Here is a 6368-nt window from a genome sequence, read left to right on the forward strand (position 1 = left end):
ATATATATATATATATATATATATATATATATTGGTACTAAAATATAATATAATAATCATTTTATATAATTTTTTATCATGATGTAATATCAATATTCATAAAAGCCAGGGTCTATATTAAATAGATCAAAAGTGACAGTAAATACTTTTACATTTTTTCTCTCATTTGTTAAAAACCTTTCTATTCATTTAAGTATCCTTTTAAAAATTGTCACGTTTTCCACAAAAATGAATAAATAAATAAATAAGCAGCTGTTTTCAATATTGATGATAATAAGAAAATTGAGCAGCTAGAGCAGCAAATCAGCATATTAGAATGATTTCTGAAGGACCATGTGACACGGAAGTAATGGCTGCTGAAAATTCAGCTTTGCAATTACAGGAAAATATTACATAATAAAATAGAAAATAGTTATTTTAAATTGTAGTATTATTTCACATTATTGATGTTTTACTGTATCAAATAAATAAGGCTTAGTGGTTCAAAACCATGCCACTGACCAATCAATATTCTGTATGCAAATGTTACAATGACATCACTGTTGGCTGTTAGATTTGCAGTGTTTTATCAGTGTATGTCAATGGGACTTGCTCTTTACTTAGAGCGCTTCAGCTGATCTGAGATCTGCTGCAACACAGTTGCACAGTAATCGTTCTTGCAGTCGCTGACCAAGGTGCTGAACATAATTAAATCATCCCATGCAGCAGAAACAGGACTTCACACCTATACTATCCTCCTTTGAGCCTTTGTGTAATTGTTCCCATGGAAATGTAGCAGTTTATTACTCTAGACTTTGACTCGGAGAGCCATGCATGTTTTTAATCCAGTTTTTGAAGAAGTCATATTCCCGCAGGCCTGCTTACTAATGTGTGTGCAAAGTCTGCAGAGTTACGCTGCATTCATTTGCACAGAGTCTGAGCTGACACCAGAGGCTGTGAAAATAACACTCGTGCCTGCCAAAACGTTGCCTGAGCCAGATAAAAAAGAAACCCCAAAAGCGTGATATCATTTTTTTTTTGGAATATTAAATGGATTGTGACAATGTGTTAGTGACACTATGGAACCGCAAGGCTGAAAGCATAAAATTAAGTCCAGTGATTAGTTTTCTGTGTTTTAATGAATGACTAGAGTGTGAAAAATAAATAAATAAATAGAAATAAACCAATCATTTTGCATGCTTTTTAAAAAAGTGTTAAACTTAAAGGAACAGTTCACCCAAAGATGAAAATTTGCTGAAAATGTACTTATCCTCAGGCCATCTATGTGAGTTTGTTTCTTCATCTGAGCAGATCTGGAGAAATTTAGCATTACATTATTTGCTCACCAATGGATCCTCTGCAGTGAATGGGTGCCATCAGTATCAAAGTTCAAACAGCTGATCAAAGCAAAACAAGTAGGAGTAAGCGATATTATGGATTATGGAATGGTATTTTTGATAGAAATGACAGCAAAATACCCTAATTTGTTTCTTACAAACATGCAGCTTCTCACTTCACAAGACGTTGAATTGATAGACTGAAGTCATGTGGATTACTTGTGGATTATTGTGATGTTCTTATCACAAAACAACTTGTAACATCCACTGTAAAACATTCCCAATGATTATGTCAACATTACATTTAATATATTTTAAAATAAATACATATACCAACGTGATTTCCACAGTAGCCTACTAGGTGGACGCTTATGTTCTAAACACGCACTTCGGCATGAATAAATGTTTCTTTTTAATTTGCTGTAGCTTTTAGTTCCTTTTGTAATATTAATAGTCAGTTTTGTAATTGACGTGTATCTGCCTTGCAGAAATAACAACGGCTCACCATAATAGCGCTAAAATTGTCTATTTATTTATTAGTAATTTGTTTTGACATGACCATTACCTAACCTTATTGATTCCACAGAAAATTGCGTAATGGGGCATTGCATTGTATGAAACAGCTGTTAAATCTTGCAAAAAAACCTGTCAGTTTTTAAACTGCTGATGCGTCACCACAGGTGAATATCATTTTAGTCCACTCACTATCTACTGCTTCCTTAAATCTCATATTTTGTCGACCATTACTTTATTAATCATTTACTTTTTCCTGTCGATGCTTTAAATTAGTCTCGCTGACGTAATCAACACATTATGTAGATCCTATATTACAGAAGGTATCCGTCTAGTGGGCCTATACTTTTCAGTAATAGGCCTATAACTAGCATCCATTTCAGCTAAGTAATTTCTGCTTAATGTCAATTTGACCAGGAAATATACTGTAGGGGAAAAAACAATTAGCAGCAGAGCAGTGCTCCTTTGTTTCAAAGCACTGGAGATCCGTTGCTCCATGGATCCCCGCACCACTCCTGACATCGTATCGCACGCGTTGATTTTATTCCTTCACTTTTATCCCTTCCTGAACCACAGTAACAGCAGCATATTCCTTCATTAAGAAGCCGATTCGTTCTTCGGATGTATTTGCATGCTGTCTCGTGTCCGAGCGCATATCTCTGCCCCTCCTCCCAGTGAGGTGCTGCGGGGAGATCCGCGGACCAATAGAAACGCGAGGCTGGGACAGAGGGAATCCTGAGCGCTGCTGTCAGGATCTCAAACAGCGGCGAGTAACGGACCGTCCGCACGCGCAACGAACCCTCGGCCCGGAGGAATATTGAATAGCTATTATCAGGACGGGAATGCGAGTCTGACCTGCTAACTTAAACTCAAGGTAAGCAGAACGCGGATGCGTCTTTAATGCATTGCATGAATTGCGTGGTTTTCTTGAGTCCTGTAAGTTAAAAGCTGGATACAGTATGCAAATATCCATTGGAAGCTGTCACAGTGCACATGGACTTACCTTTCAAGATGATCTACTCACATCGTAAGCATGCTTTTGATGTTAGGGGTATGGGTTATGCCTCAAAGGATATGTTGGAAGCACATACTGGTGGGTACTTCCTGCATGACAAGATATCCTGCCCCTGTTATAATTGTTTAAGATGACTATAGTGGGTCATCTTGAGCACCTGTACTAAATCAACCCATCTGCCTGGCTTCATCTCATGAGACCTTTGCAGCTGTGACAACTTGACAGCACTTGGAAGTTTTGTCACGGAGCTCTGGAGCAGTTACGAATCTAAGCACTTTGGGGGATGATCAGGGACCTCTGAACCTTGGAGCAACTTAAGTTAATGAATGTCCTGGACAGGGATGAGCTACTCACTGGTTATAGTCTGGGGTGGATGCTAAAGGTCCGCAGATTGAGCTAGACTGTCAAAGCACATCATATGTGAAGGCATTTGAACTGTAGATTAGTGGTTTTGTCATAAAAATGCCGTATGCATATGTGGATCAAATCATGTGATTCTGTGAGAAGGTATTGATTAAAATTAGTCTCCTCACCCAGTTTGTTGCACGAAAGCCGTGGGCCGTGTACGTGGAGAGTTAATGAACTCATTTGATATAGGATCTGAAAAAGGCTTAGGATGATAAGGGTGCGTTTTTTCAGGGTCTTCAAGACAAATGCTCACTAAGCATTCAATATTGATTCTTCTCAATGTGACTCACTCTGTTTTCCATATCACAGGTACATATAGTTTAAATGCAAGAGAAGTGGGTCAAAATATGATAAACGTGTCACGAGATCATTAGCATTGATCTGTTGTTTGATGTCTTGATGTTACTGCCAGTGTGCTGTGTAGTTTCTGCAGCTCAAGCAGAGGCGAATTGAATAAGTAGGTTAACTAACTGCTCATTGACTCAATTATATTTCACCCTTATTTAGAAAAATGACACGTGAACTGCTGTGTTTGATTCACTTCGCTCCGCTGGCATAGAGGCTTTTGCTTGGGGGGGAAAGAGAAGATATACCTAATTGTTGGGAAGGAAAAAAGGGATCAGAGCTAATTATGCCAAGAGAAACGCTTTGGTTATTTATATCCTCCAAATCCGTTTAATTCTTCTCATTGTCAAAAAAGCCTGAGATAATGGAAGCGTATTTATGAGTACACACGATTATGTGTTTTATCTAATGTTAAAGTCTGGAGGGGGGTTTCGGCGTCACTGAGGTTATGTTGGAATCCTTTTATTTTTCAAGTTACTTGCTAATTAAAGTTAATTCTATTATAGGCAAATTAGAGCAAAAGGGTTTAATTTAGGTTTGAGACTGGTGCGGAGCAATCAAATGTCTTTGCTGTTGACTTTTCCTCCCTCAACAATAAACCATTGCCGTAACACTACTGCCCTGCCTATTTATAAAGGACACCTTTGGGGACTTACACTGCAGGTTATCTGCCTGTCCATTTTTATTTTGACCACCACTGTGAAGTTTGTAGTAGCTAAACAGATAGTCCCTCATGATCTCAAGGCACAGAACAGTTTCTTCAGCATTTTCACACATATTCATGTAAGACCTCATCTTTACTCTGATTCAGAGAGTAGTTATCCCCTTAGAGATTCCTCCTCTACCTCCTGATTCCACTTGATTTAACTTGAGCACAACGCCGTAGCCGTATCCAGACACACTGATTATGAAGATTCTCTGCAATGAGGCTCTGGGTTTAAACATTGGGCTTCATTGAAGAGCAGAATGAACTATTCAGAGGTGGCTCTGACTTAAAGGAATAGTTCACTCAGAAATGAAAATTATGTCATTAATTACTCACTCTCTTGTTATTCCAAACTCGTAAGACTGCTAAGAGCTCTCTGACCCTCCATTTGACAGAAAGGGTCTTACCACATTCTAGATCCAAAAATATACCAAAGAACATCAACAAAATAGTCCATCTGATGTCAGTGGTTCAACCGTAATTTTATGAAGCTACGAGAATACTTTTTGTGTGCAAAAAAAACCTAAAATAACTACTTTATTCAACAATTCTTCTCCTCCGCGTCACCCTAAGGCCATTTTGGAGAATACCAGGATGCATGTGTGTGATTTAATCTGCACGTAAACAGTGCATGCATCGTGAAACTCTCCGAAATGGTGCTAGGGGTGACGCGGAGGAGAAGAATTGTTGAATAAAGTCATTATTTAATTTTTTTGCACACAAAAAGTATTCTTATAGCTTCATAAAACTACGGTTAAACCACTGATGTCACATGGGCTCTTTTGTCGATGTTCTGGGTACGTTTCTGGGCCTTGACCATGGTAGTACCCTTGCTGTCTATGGAGGGTCAGAAAGCTCTCGGATTTCATCCAAAAATATCTTAATTTGTGTTCCAAAGACGAACGAAGGTCTTAGGAGTTTGGAACAACACGAGGGTGAGTCATTAATGACAGAATTTTAATTTTTTGGGTAAACTATCCCTTTATTTTTTTTTATTTGTGCAAATGGCCATATTGTGAGTAATAATGATAGTTGAAATGAAAAAAAGCACACCTGCTGTCAGCCATGTGTAAATGGGACATAAAACATCTGGGGAGAGCGCAAGGTCCATTTTACATGCCAATTACTCAAATTTTTCACTTTTTCAGCTTTAGTTAGTCTGTAAAGTTGCTGTTTGAGCATAAAAAAGATCTGCTCAGTTACAAAGCTCAAAGTCCAGTTCAAAAGAAGATATTTTATTTAACAGAAATCACTTTTCAAAAACTACAACAAACGACTCGTTTGGACTACGACGCTTTTTTGGGGGGATTTGTGATATCACAAATATCAACGAATGGGATGAGACCTGGTTGAGCTGCACTACAAAAAAAAGGCAACGAGTGTTATCACTATGTCGGAGACATGCTAGCTTTCCCAAGGCAGAAGAACTTAGAGTGGTTACAATCAGGGATTGAAATTAACTTTTTCACTCACCAGCCAATTTGGCTACTAAATTTTTAAGTTACCGGCCATTCATAACTCCTACTAGCCAAAAAAAAGACAGAAATACATCAACAGTTTGAGGCCGTCTGCACTGGGCGTGACAAAGCAACCATTGCAAATCATTTTGTCAGTACTAGTGGTGTGCGATATTGACAAAAAATATGATTTTATCGATAAACATAATTAGACGATATTTTGCTGAGTGTGTTATTGTGCTGATATCTTAAGGACTACCGTGGACAACTGACTCCTAAAGTTTTTGATATTCTTCATATTCTGTGTGGTCAGTTCACAGCAGTGATAGAAATGAATCTTTTCCAATAATTTTAAATTGATTTTGAACTTTTATGGGCATTCTTTCCTTTATAAAGCCATTTTTTCTAAAAGTGTACATGATCTTTTGAGTCAAATTCTTACATTTAATCAGTCAATTATAATAATAATAATACATTTAGGCTGTTACTAAACAAATTAAATCAGTATCAATAAAATTCATCTAGAGGGACATGGGATGCTTTACCCTGCAGTTACAAATGCATAAATAATGTTTTGATATTTAAAACATGAAATGTTGAATACTGAT

At 37.5% G+C, this 6368-nt stretch overlaps 1 protein-coding gene across 1 annotated transcript in view; it reads left to right on the plus strand.

Moving 5' to 3' along the window:
• The first annotated feature begins 2609 nt into the window (after positions 1 to 2609).
• dlgap3 (discs, large (Drosophila) homolog-associated protein 3) overlaps positions 2610 to 6368 on the plus strand; it is a 170074-nt gene continuing 166315 nt past the window's right edge. Inside the window, exon 1 of the mRNA XM_016248099.1 lies at positions 2610 to 2703. The gene's annotated coding sequence lies outside the window, so the exon portion shown is untranslated. The remainder of the gene's footprint in view (positions 2704 to 6368) is intronic.

This window comes from Sinocyclocheilus grahami, unplaced genomic scaffold (assembly GCF_001515645.1).
Source record: "Sinocyclocheilus grahami isolate Dianchi unplaced genomic scaffold, SAMN03320097.WGS_v1.1 scaffold865.1, whole genome shotgun sequence".
Classification (NCBI taxonomy): domain Eukaryota; kingdom Metazoa; phylum Chordata; class Actinopteri; order Cypriniformes; family Cyprinidae; genus Sinocyclocheilus; species Sinocyclocheilus grahami.